Source organism: Protomyctophum parallelum (assembly GCF_964188405.1).
Source record: "Protomyctophum parallelum genome assembly, chromosome: 7".
Classification (NCBI taxonomy): domain Eukaryota; kingdom Metazoa; phylum Chordata; class Actinopteri; order Myctophiformes; family Myctophidae; genus Protomyctophum; species Protomyctophum parallelum.
In genome coordinates this window covers 3,073,306-3,086,446 of record NC_139705.1, presented here as the reverse complement: position 1 = coordinate 3,086,446, position 13,141 = coordinate 3,073,306, and the positions used below count along the sequence as shown (strand labels likewise).

At 41.0% G+C, this 13,141-nt stretch overlaps 1 long non-coding RNA gene across 2 annotated transcripts; it reads right to left on the bottom strand.

Moving 5' to 3' along the window:
* Nucleotides 1-6,446: 6,446 nt before the first annotated feature.
* On the bottom strand, nucleotides 6,447-13,026 carry LOC310862281. Of its 2 annotated transcripts, XR_014569547.1 has the most exons (3): nucleotides 12,148-13,026; nucleotides 7,036-8,087; nucleotides 6,447-7,005 (listed from the first exon to the last, which is right to left on the bottom strand). It is a non-coding gene; the product is annotated as an uncharacterized lncRNA (long non-coding RNA). The 2 variants fall into 2 exon arrangements; XR_014569546.1 differs by having other exon boundaries at nucleotides 6,447-8,087.
* Between the last annotated feature and the right edge of the window lie 115 nt (nucleotides 13,027-13,141).

The window sequence follows — 13,141 nt, the reverse complement described above, 5'->3', positions numbered from 1 at the left end:
CGTGTCTGCATCGAATTATACTTAACGTACCACAAGTTAAAAAAATACTCATTAAGTTCAAAATGCATAAAGAAATCTTTAGAAAATAGCAGATCTACAATTAGGCCAATGAGTCGCATCGCAATGCTATTTTCAAATGGCCAAATTATATATAGGGCTGTAGTGGTTAGCATGTTTTGTAATAATAATCTAAATCTACAAAGTAACTATAGTTACTAAAGTTTTCATATACTGTAATTGTAGTGGAGTAAAAGTACAATATTTTCCTCTGAAATGTAGTGGGGCAGAAGTAAAATGTAAATACTGAAGAAAGTAAAAAGAATACCAAATATTGTACATAAGTACAATGCAGAACTTGAGTGCACGTACTTACAGTAGGTACTTTACAGGCACCAGTGTCTGTAAATAGGTACCTGTGAGCATAGTAGGATACAGTAGCATATACCTGTTGCTATGCTCATGCACTGTACCTCATGCACCCACTGTATCAGATATGGATATGGTATGTGTTAAATATGTAGATGATCGTTTTCCCAGATCCAATTCTGCCTGCTCATGCATTTGTGTCAAGTTCTTGAGCTTAGTCCAGTTACCCTGGGTAAACATATACCTTTCCTTTCCTTTTTGTCATCACTACCAATGCCCGTGTTTATCCTGTCGGTGTTCTCTCCTGATTGGTATATCCTGACCTGAAATTAGACTTTGAGTTTACTAAAGAGCTGGAGAGAAGCAGAGACGTAGGCTATACATCATTCTTTATGCGTTCAATATTTTGTAGAACAGCCGTTTTCGGGTTGTTTTGCACAAATATAGTGGGAGAAAAAAAAAACAGTTGTTGGTGGTTGTTGTATAATGTTGTTCCACAGCTGATAATTCCGTGCGAGGTTCTTTTGATCACAGCGGTGATTGTTGTCATGGCGACCGCCAATGAGGACAGTTGTCCTTTCTTTCACTTCCTCTTCCTGTCCCTCATTGGCAACAGTTGTGTACTATGAGGACACATTGTTTTGTTGTGTCACCATTGGTGGGAAGTGACCAAGTACATGTACTCAAGTTACACAGCAAAGCATTGGTGGCTCCACGGGCTCGTCACATGTGACACGCAATGTAGGTCATGCCCCCCCCCCCACCCCCCAAAAAAAAAGAACCTCCTCGACCTAACTTCCTTCCTGTCGTGTACGTTGACTTGACGTAGGCGTGCGTGAATGATACGACGACAGACACGGGGTTGTGCACAAGACACACGAGACACGGTGTGCACGTATGTCACATACCTACCTTGCACATAAACAAAACGCCGTGTGCATGCACATGCAGTACACGACGCATGACCTCTGTGTATGCACCGCACATACGCACCTCAAACAACCTGCACACATGCTGCCCTGTGTGTGTGCGTGTGTATGTAATACCTCACCTCAGCACCACACGCGTCAACAGCTCTCTGTAGGCTGTAAGGTGTTAATTGCTGTTCAATCTTTATGCAAATATAACGTCTGTCTCCCTATTCTGATTTTTTGGTGGGTTTTTTTGTGTTATTGTAGGGTTGGGGGGGGAGACGGTGCGCCTCCATCATGGTCTAAAACTATTAAACTAAGTAGTACTTCCTTTCCTTCGCCGTCTAAGATCCTTCGGTGCTAGTAGAGGGATTCTTCTTTTGTTCTTCACTACTGTTATTATGTTATGAGTGTTCTTCAGTACTGTAGTACCACCGAATACTGGACAACTCACCCCGGTGCTTGCCTGTTTTTCCTCCCGGAATTTTCACCAGTGAGGGGGATAACTTTGTAATATGCTATTGGCTGTTTGTATTCTTTTTGGAAAAATATAAAAAGATACTCCTGTGGAAAGGCTATATTATTTTACTTATATTGACCCCATAAACAATTTAGTATTATTTAGTAAGGTATGTAAGGTTTTGCCTCCTCAAATGGTACCTCGTCAGATAATCCCCACATATCCTACAACAACTTCTGTGAACAGACTTCACTGTAGTAGCTTTTCATAAATTATATTTGTACTTGGGCTGTTCTGCTGTCATGAAAGTTTATAGTTAGAGAAATTCAAAGTCCAGCCGTCTGCTGTCCAGCCTCTCCCACCCCTCACTGGGGAAAGTTCTGGGAGGAAAACAGAAACGGGGTGAGTTGTCTTGTTACCGTACCACCTGGTATGGATGTTTGTCACTCTGCAGCCCTGAAGTCACAACCGCTGCAACAACTGAACATTTGTTCAAAGATTGTTGGACACCTCAAACACTATAGCCATGTGTTGTCACTGTTGTGTGGAGAATATAGGTTGCTACCTTCAGGAAGGAGATATGGGGCTGTATTTTCCGTGTCTTAAGTACCAGGTCTTATTCCCTAACTTGAGTAAACTAAAGACCTGGAGGCGTGATCAATGCCATTTGGCTATTCTGAGTGGCCAAAGAGCATTGGTCACGCCTCCAGGTCTTTAGTTTACTCAAGTTAGGGAATAAGACCTGGTACTTAAGACACGCAAAATACAGCCCATGGTGTCCCAGCATACAATAAACTCAGATTAAAGAGGTCCTTTGTCCACCAGTCGACTTTGAGGCTTAATCAGGAGTTGTATAGTAGCGATGGGTAATCTAGGCGGTGGACATATTGCTCTTGTCTTTATGTATGTAATATTGTTTTGTTCTTTGTGCTATGTCAAATGTGTGTGTGTGTGTGTATATGTGTTCTGCATACATGGCTGCTGGGTCGCACTCGCAAGACAAATTTCAGTGTGAACTGACAATAAGGTACTATATCATACTATATCATGAGTCCTGCCCACCCGGTGAGGAAACGCTACAGTCGACTGCTTGGGCGGTGTCTGTGAGGTGGTGGGTGACCTGAACAGACAGCATTCGTGAGACAAGGAAGCGTTTTCATTAAAGGGACTCTGCCAATCAGCTCAACCGATCTGATTGGAGCAAGAGCACGACCAATGCGAGTTGAGGAATGAGGAATGTAACGAATGACAGGTGCCAGGTCTCAGTATAATTTCCGGATTAAAATTCCATATTTTGTTGACAAGCAAAAGTACAAAAGCACCTGCTCATCATACTTAATAAACAAATACACGTCACAGCCTGGCTGAGCAGAGAATGGTATATAGTGTGTGTGTGTGTGTGTGTGTGTGTGTGTGTCTAGAATGCTGCCACCTCCTCCTCCCTCCCACGTCAACAGAAATATGTGAACAAACTCACGTTTACAACCAGGGACTCACCTTTCACCTACTTCCGTTCTTAGGCACTATTAAGTATGGTCATGATGACGACGACGACGACGACCGACACGCACACGCACACGCACACGCACACACACACACACACACACACACACACACACACACACACACACACACACACACACACACACACACACACACACACACACACACACACACACACACACACACACACACACACACACACCTTCTTAAATCCTAACAGTTTTCTGAAGAAAAAAAAACTATGTTTCTATATCAGAGGTTCTCAAACCATTTCATGTCAAGGAGTCCAGAAATTTGGCCGCCGGCCCCTATCTATTTTGTTCCAGGGACCCCCAGAAGTAATATTTGAGTTAAAAACGTTCACCGTGAAATAATATATATTCAAAGATTTGCACACATTTTCACGATAAAAAATAGCAGATCAATAAGCTCATAGCACGTACAAATGTACAAAATAATAATAATAACAGAACAGAATATTTCTACAGTGTGGTAGGTTATTGCTACTTTTTTCTTTAAGAAAAATCTCAGTGGCCTCATGTGACATTAGCACATCATTGCTGCTTCCTTCCCAAACTGCACACATAGTAGCATCCAGTAGCTAGTTGGCACAGGGAAGCAATTTCTGTGACATATTATTCACATAATTTTTTTTACACATACTACAAGAGCGGTGCCCGTGGGGACTCTACAGCAGTACTGGGCCTACTTGGAATGATGCAAGTTGGAAATGAATGCCCCACCCAGATATTATGTCCGTGTCCCTTTTATGCCCATATATGGAGTTCCGTGTCAGGCATGCCCAAATATGGAGTCTATGCAGCTGTCAGAATTATGTCAGAACATAGTTCTTTGTCAGGCATGCCCAAATATGGAGTCTGGCCCGGGCAGAGGCCTTTTGTGGCCCGGCAGAGGCCTTTTGTGGTGGTTCTGGACAACCGTGGGTCCGACCAACTCAACACCGTGCACTGCACTCCCTGTGGGGGTGTAGAACGCGCGTGTCAAATTTGAAGTCGGCGGGGCGAACGGTTCTTGATCACGAGTTACGTGGATCACAGACGTATACAGATGCATTCATAGTTAGATAATTGTCTCCACCAGGCCGAAGGCATGCGGGTGGTGGGGGGGGGTATGTTTCACAACTGTCTCTGTATCAAAAGACAATTGGTTGCACAATTCAGCCAAAAGCTTTTCCACTGAAACTACAGTCTAACTACTATGACGGTTAAACACAACAGTGATTGATGATCCAATCTACAGTAACACTATGCAGGAGACCTGTGGGTTGCGTCAAAACGCTGCAGGGCATCGACCAAAGGGTAACAGGATAGGTGGGCACCATGAAGGAAGAGTGCATGGGCACTTGATCGGTGTTAAATTGGTTATTTTTTACCCAAATGTTGAAATAAATGTCATATTTGGAAAAACGTGTTCAAGTAAAGTAAAGTATACGCAGTTAGAACATGCTTAAACAATTTACAATGAAGGTCTAACATTTAGACCTGATACATAAACAAATTGCTACTAAACCATTATGCAGTAATTTTGGGGCATAAACAAGAAGTTGGAGGGTTGAACTGTTGAAGGATAACATTAAGTCTACAGTGAATGGTCAAATAATGTAGGTCTATACTTACTTTAATTTAAGATTATCTTTTTGTGTCTTTTACATTTTGGACAAAATAGACATTACATTGAGGTGCCCAGATGTCTGGCTAGTGGCTACTTTATACTTTTTGGCTACTCAAAATAGCAGATATACAATTCATAGTGTGTCATTTTTTTTAAACTCAATTCTTTGCTTCTGGTGGTCCCTGGAGCTGGCACAAAATATGTTTTGAGATGGGGGTCCGCAGACATATACACGTAATATCCTACCATCACTTGGGGAGGTCCTCTACATGAAACAGTTTGAGAACCAGTCTGGCACAAGGAACCAGTGACTCTAAAAGGCTGGTCCTACAGCACCACCTTGTGGTGTACTTTCAAAAACACAACCGCCATCAAGTATAGGCCTACAAACAATAACACATGAACAAATACATCGTCATTTCAAGGCTTCACGGGGTGTTTGATAGAAAACAAGTAATTATTTGGGCGAACTAGCCTACTCCCTGTCTGTCTGAAAATCAACATGAATCCAACACCGATGACAATGCTGTCAAACAAGATACGAAAACTAAGAAGCTATATGAAATCTACTGTATGAAAAAGTACCCATCCTTACTCATCTGCAAAGGGAAAAGCGTTGGCCGCTTCTTGTGGAAAGGAGGTTCTTCTTGAGTTGCACTAAGTTCTACAAGAGCTTAGTGGTCAGACCAGAGTGTGAGTGCCTGCAGAGTGCAGACCCTGCACTGCCTGCGTGACTGTGAGACGTATTTGCTTACACCTGTGTGCAATGACCCCAATCACAAGCCCTCAACAAGCGTTGCCCCCACCTATCAGACATTTCCTATTTTCCTTCCCACACACTTTTGTTGCTCTACCTTTGGTTTTCTAGTTTTTTACCTTTTATTTGTAACCATGATAATCATGACAGTCATGTTTCAGGGCTATATATGCATGTATAATAAATGCATCAATCAATCATGGTCCATGCAGTGCAGTGTAGCGTTACTGCAGGGAACCCAGAAGGTTATCACGTTTAAAACAAATTAACCTTACATGAAATCAATTATGAAACCAATTTATATGTATCATGAAATTATTAATTTAATATGCTTTATGAACTTATGGCAATGAATTTATGTATTTGAGCTATTTTAGTATTTTTTTTAAAAAAATTTGCATTTAATGACAGCATTCAGCTGTCATCAGGGTTGTGTAAATGGATTTCTTTACACGTATTTTCTATGCTGGATTCATGTTAACGTGTATTTTCAGACATTTAAACCACTTAAACCTTCAATACGTCATGAACGGTTGGGTCTGCTTTTTACCCTCTCTCCGCTGAAAATAGCCAATCTACAAGCTGACAATGTGTCACACTCTTCATATACTCTAAGGTCGCACTGCGATTGTAGATCAGCTATAATGCTCCGCCCCAGACCAGGGACGGAACTAGTGTTCAAATGGTTAATATAAAAAGAAATTAAATATAAAGTTCCTATCACAAAAAAGATTTGGAAGCCCCCCATGTAGCAAGTCTGAAGACCCCTGGGCTAAGAGAACATGTTCATTTAAAAAAAAAAAAAACAGAACCAATCTGCAGTAGGCTTTTGTTTTATTTAAAAAAAAAAGAAAAAAAAAAGGAAAACAATGACTGATGGAAAAAAAAAAGAAAAATACATGTTTTGTTTGCGTTTTTTCAAGTTCAGTATAGAAAAACCTGAAGCAACGAATCATGTCTGCCGCGGGGCCCTGCGAAGCGGGGGGGGGGGGGGGGGGGGGGGGGGAACAAACAAACAAAAAAACCTGATATGAAAAAATATATGCGTGTGTCCGTGGAGAAGACATTATGGATACATTCTATAAGTCCTGTCAATCATTCTAGAAGTCATGTCAATCATTCAGAGTCGTGAACATAAACTGAACATTCTCCAATCAATCTCTTCACAGCAGTGGTTCTAAAACGCGTTCACGTCGAGGACCAACGCCAAACGGACATGCATTTGGGCAGCGTATAGCTACCGAAGCTCGCAGGTTAAAATGATTGTGATGCTACATTGGCTAACACTTTGGCTACTCAAAAATAGCAGACATGCAAGCTCATAGTGCTTGTAGATCTACTATTTTTTTTGAAAAATCATGACAGTTTGTGCAAATCTTTGAACACACACACACACACACACACACACACACACACACACACACACACACACACAGTGTCCCTGGCACAATATGGGGGTACACCACACTCAAATACATATCCGTTTGGGGCTCCTCTTCATGAAAGGCTTGAGAAGTGATGCCTTTATGTTTTCCATTCGAAACGGCCCAGAAAAGGCCAGGAGGCACCAGATTAACATTTCACATTTTGACTTATAAGCGTCATTACATCAGCTTGAACACGTCTCACTGAAGCAGATACAATTCAGGCATCAGCAGAAAAATATCTCCCCACAAGTTAAGGAACAGGATTGCTCTTGTGCACGCGTGAGCATGCAAAGTCCCACAACACTCAGCCAGCGAGTCCACAAAGCATAGATCCTAACTAGGTTCGACATCCTTTAGGATTTTAACCACTTCGGTTTGCCCCCAAAAAAGGACCCTTGCATGTCTAACTATGAGATTGTACAAATGGAACCATATGGACCCCTTACAGGTCTGTAACTCTGAGATTGTACAAATGGAACCATATGGACCCTTACAGGTTTAACTATGAGATTGTACAAATGGAACCGAATGGATCCTTACAGGTCTAACTATGACATTGTACAAATGGGACCGACTGGATCCCTGCAGGTCTGCAACTACGAGTGTACAAATGGAACCAAATGCTTTCATTTGGTTCCATTTGTACACTCAGGTGTTATGTTTGTCCTTTGAATAAAAGTTTGAGAAGCACCGGCATTGTAATTGTATAGCGGATGTAAAGTCCACATAACCGGCTCCGACAGTGTGATAAAACCCGGTTACAAATCGCTGACGGAACCGATTCCCGTTCCTCAATGTTGGACCTGGATCCGGGATCCCCAACCCAGCCGAAAGCATGGATCCCAGATCCAGCCCCCCACCCTCCTCCGGTTTCTGTGTTTTTGCTCCAGCTTGACATAGATCTGTACAACTAAATCATTTGGTATCTCTTTTAGGCCTGGGCAACATTACCGCTGTCGGGGCAGAAACCGCCTATCTCCGTCTTTGAACTTTTTGTGTTTTCGTAATTAATGTCCTATATATATATATCACTCATTCTTGAGATGAGGGACAAAAGTGGAAAAAACATGTCCCACACATAAGAGCCTTATTATTGTTAAAAATAAATTAATTTAATAAAAATAAAAGCACTTGCAAAGTTACATGTAATACAGTTGTGCATTATTATGCCATTCATTTCATTATAATTGTTTTCATATGCCATCTGAATTAGTTAAAAGCAGGCACTGTACCCAAAAACGCCTGTATTTAGCCTGTCCCCAGCAAGTGGTCATAATTTCAAACTGCTAAAAAAGTGTCTAATACTGTCACAATCACATAAATATACATACTAAATTAAAGTAGATTGTCAACAACATAGCAAACAATATACACAATAATTTTAATTTATTTTTTCCATTAGTTATCTCATATCAAATGTGTGTCCCACGTCTCCCGTCAACTCCGTCAGGTTTTTTTAAAGTCTTAAATTAATCAGAAAATATTGTCGACAGATTTAGCCTGAAGACTCCTTTTCCAAGTCCCGTTTGTATTTGTTGCAACAGTGGAGCACCTGGTCTGACAAGCATTCAATTGTTTGATATTTTAAACAAACAATGTTGATATCAGGGTGGTCACAGCTTTTACATGTCAACTCCGTCAGGACATTATTATGATCTTTGTTAAGAATTCCAAAATAATGTTTATTATTTTAGTTTAGGGTTAGGTTTAGCTAACAAATGAAGCAAAAACAAAATGGCTACATTGTACTACAGAGGGTTAAGATGAAAACAAATGACATTTTGTCAACTCCGTCAGACGTCAACTCCGTCAGGTTTTGTGTCTGACGGAGTTGACATGTATCTGACGGAGTTGACAAAAGTGTTCCTAAAACAATAAAGTTATAGTTTTTGAATAATGGGACGTATTCTAATTTGGCACACAGTTAGAGCATGCCTTAAGGAACATTTTTGGCTATAGGGCCATCACAGATTTGTCTCGTGGTGACCATGGCAGCCATTTTCCAAAATTGCCGCCACCTGATGTTATTTTACAATAACTCAAGTTCTACACCACCTAGGATCTTGATTCTGGTGACTAAGACTACATTTTCAAGGATGAGGGATACAGTGGTACAATTTAGATTTTCCCTGTGACCATGGCAGCCATTTTTCAAAATAGCCGCCACCTGCTGTTATTTTACAATAACTCAAGTTCTACACCATCTAGGATCTTGATTCTGGTGACTAATCATACATTTTCAAGGATGTGGGATACATTGGTACTATTTAGATTTGTCCTGTGACCATGGCAGCCATTGTTTTTCAAAATGGCCGCCACCTGCTGTTATTTTACAATAACTCAAGTTTTAGACCACCTAGGATGTTGATTCTGGCGACTAATAATACATTTTTAAAAGATGAGGAATACAGTGGTACTATTTAGATTTGTCCTGTGACCATGGAGGCCATTGTTTTTCAAAATGACCACCAACCTGCTGTTATTTTACCAATAACTCAAGTTTTAGACCACCAAGGATCTTGATTCTGGTGACTAATCATTACATTTTCAAGGATGAACTTTCTCTGGGAGGGGTCAGGGCTTATTTCAGCTGCAGGTTGAGTTGCTACTGACAGGACATTAAAAGGAGGTGGGCTTTCTGGCCTTTGACTTGTCCCTTTCAGGTACACAAGACGCACAGTTTGACTTCACTGGCCACTGCAGTGTGGCATTGTATCTTGGTGGCCTCCTGCCAGTGTTTCTCCATCCTTCTCATGAGCTCTGTGTTCTGGGGCTCTGTTATAGTCAACTTACATTGTCTTGGCTGGAGATTGCTTTCCTGCAGGGTCCAGCCCAGTCTTGTGCAGATGGCTGCTGGCCCACCTGGAGGCCCCAACCTCACTTGTTCGGTTGGTGTGATTAGGTGGGGTGGTCTTCCCCAATCAGGATGAAGGGTTTGACCCTTTCAAACGGCAGTCTGGCCAAGTGTCTGTATTTAGTTGTGAGGCTAGATACAGGATACGATTGCTCACCCAGCCCCAGGTGACTTGAGGTGAAGGCTCCTTTGATTTGGTAACATTGCTTTGGTTGACATGCTGGGGACACAGAACGACACTGATGCCTTCAGTGTCTGCACATCCTGCCTGATAGTCCTGAAGGCAGATCTTCTGTCTTCAGTCTTTCGCTCACTGTTCACTGCTCACTGTTCACCTCAAGCAGGTCTTCAAGGTGTTTGCCTTTGCAGAGGCTATATGGCTAGGACTCGTGCTTCAACCACTCAGAGAACTCCAACATGGTGTTGGTTGCTCCTGGGCCGCAGAGCATTGTGCGGCAGAATTCAGCTCTCATCTCTGGTGGCAGCTTTTTGAGGAGTCGTGCAACATTTGAGCCGCATCAAAGTTCTGTGTCTCCCTCTGGGCCTAGGGTAGACACTTGCTATTTTCCGTAACACTAATTGGTGGGGCTGTCCAAACTTGTTGTTTAGGTGTCAATCGGGTCTCTGTTGGTGAAGTCGGATCTAGGTGGTCTAGAAGATGAGTTAGTCAGGGGATTATTAATACAATCTGGTAATAAATTCCTTATCAAGAATTTTCTTCACTAATGTGTTTGGAAGGGTGTCTACTAACATATCCGCTGAAAGTTGGGGTACCATCAACAACCTATATAAGGCAAAATGTTCATTATGCTTTAAGTAGCATGTGACATGTCAAACTAGGGAGTTTGCATGATTCTGAATGCATTCCAAGCATTAGCTATGCACGAAGAACACTCCTTGGGCTGAAAACGGCCATAGCCGTCATCACAAAATGAGGTCAGCACATTTGGGCCAGTGGATATATGGCCGAATTTAGCCGAAGGGGTTTGACCCCTAGTTTGGCCATAGACTCCCTAGTTTGGCCATAGCCACTTGGTATGGTACCCAACTTTCAGCAGCTGTCAAAAATGCCCCTAGGGTGGTTCAATAGAAACCAATGTGGGATATGTTAGTAGACACCTTTACAAACACATTGGTGAAAAAATTCTTGGTAAGAAATGTAATCACAGATTTGACATTATTCTGATAATATTCCCTGACTAAATTGGTAAAATAATAGCAGGTCCACCATTTTTGAAAATGGCTGCAATTGTCACAGGATAAATCTAAATAGTACAACTGTATTCCTCCTCCTTGAAAATGTAGCATTAGTCACCAGAATCAAGATCCTAGGTGGTGTAGAACTTGAGTTATTGGGAAATAACAAAAAGTTGGCGGCCATTTTTAAAAATGTCTACCATGGTCACAGGACAAATCTAAATAGTACCAATGTATCCCACATCCTTGAAAATGTATGATTAGTCACCAGCATCAAGATCCTAGGTGGTGTAGAACTTGAGTTATTGTAAAATAACAGCAGGTGGCGGCCATTTTGAAAATGGCTGCCATGGTCACAGGGCCAATATAAATAGTACCACTGTATTCCTCATCCTTGAAAATGTGGGATTAGTCACCAGAATCAAGATCCTAGGTGGTCTAGAACCTAAATCAGTTAAACTTGTCAACTCCGTCAGATGTTCGTCAACTCCGTCAGACGTTCGTCCCGTGATGTTTTTGTTAATTTCCAAAGAAATAGAAAATTCGATGTTAAATATTTTGTGCATATGTATTGAAACACCAACTGAAATGATACGTAATGATGTTTTTTTTTTTTTTTTACATGGTTTTCATGTTATAATATTGAAAATAGAGGTTGAAATGACGGATTTGAGAAATTGGATATTTCATAATAGTGTGATATTGGAAAAAAACAATATTAAAATAATTGTATTACTTAACTTGATTACTGAAAGCCAGTATAAGATAACTGAGGACTTTATATTATTGTTGAAATTATCAAATTCAATTAAAAAATATTTTAGTGTGTCTGACGGAGTTGACATGAATCAGGTATTAAGTGCATAAATGTCCCATTTTAGAAAGAAATGTTATGCGAAAAACCTGTTCCTTCTCAATATTGGTAGTTGAGACCTGTGTCTACAAATACATCCATTTGATTTGAATGTATCTTAAAAAAAAAAATAATCCAGTTTGAAAAAAGTTTTGTCCCTTATCTCAAGAATGGGTGACATATACACACACACACACACATTCTTAATTCTTGTCATATTATTTTAGATTTTGTTTTGCGTCTGTGGATTTGATAAATGAAAAATATCACAAAGAGCTTGAGACAAAATAATAACTACTTTGGATCTATTCGAACACAGGATATTATTATTATTATTATTAGTAGTAACCGTTTTGGACATACAGTACAAGGCTTCCACCCGACAGCGATAATTATATACATATATCGTGATACGATACTAGAGTTGGTAATAACGTGACATCACATGACATGACCCAAGTGTTGCATTTTCCTGGTTTTAAATGACGTAAGCCCTACTTTTAAGAAAACGGATACGCCCACAATATCATATAATAGTCACAATATCAACTTTGAGGTATTTAGTAAAAAATATGATGTTATTGTGTTATTATTATTATTAGGATTATATTTTGTCCATATGACCCAGCCCTAATGTGTTATGTGTTCGTCAAAGTCCAGCCTCTTTAGACCAGTTGTTCTCAAAGTGGGGTTCGTCCTGGGTGGGGGGGGGTTCTAGGAAGTCCCTAGCAAAAGTAGATACAGCGTCACAATCATTTTAACCACCTTATCCATTTATATATTGGCTATTAAAAAAAATAGCAAATGTACAAGCTTGCATCGCCGCACTGCAAGCTTGTACATCTTGCCATTTTGGATTTGCTGGTATTTCCTTTTTTAATCTTGAAATTATTAAGAAACTTTCTCTTCTGAGGGGGGGGGGGGGACCACTGAGAACCACTGCTTTTTAGACCGTAACGGGGCGAGGGGTTGAAGTGGAAGTGAAATGGAAGAACACTTCTGCGTTTTGGTACTGGTAGGTGAAATAGAGGCGTGCGCACGTTACAGCGCACGCTTCACAGGCTGTGCGCCTACGCACGCTGTAAAGTGCACACACACACACACACACACACACACACACACGGGGGGGGGGGGGGTCATGTGACACCTGAAAAAAGTGACGTCCTGAGCATCCAAAGTGA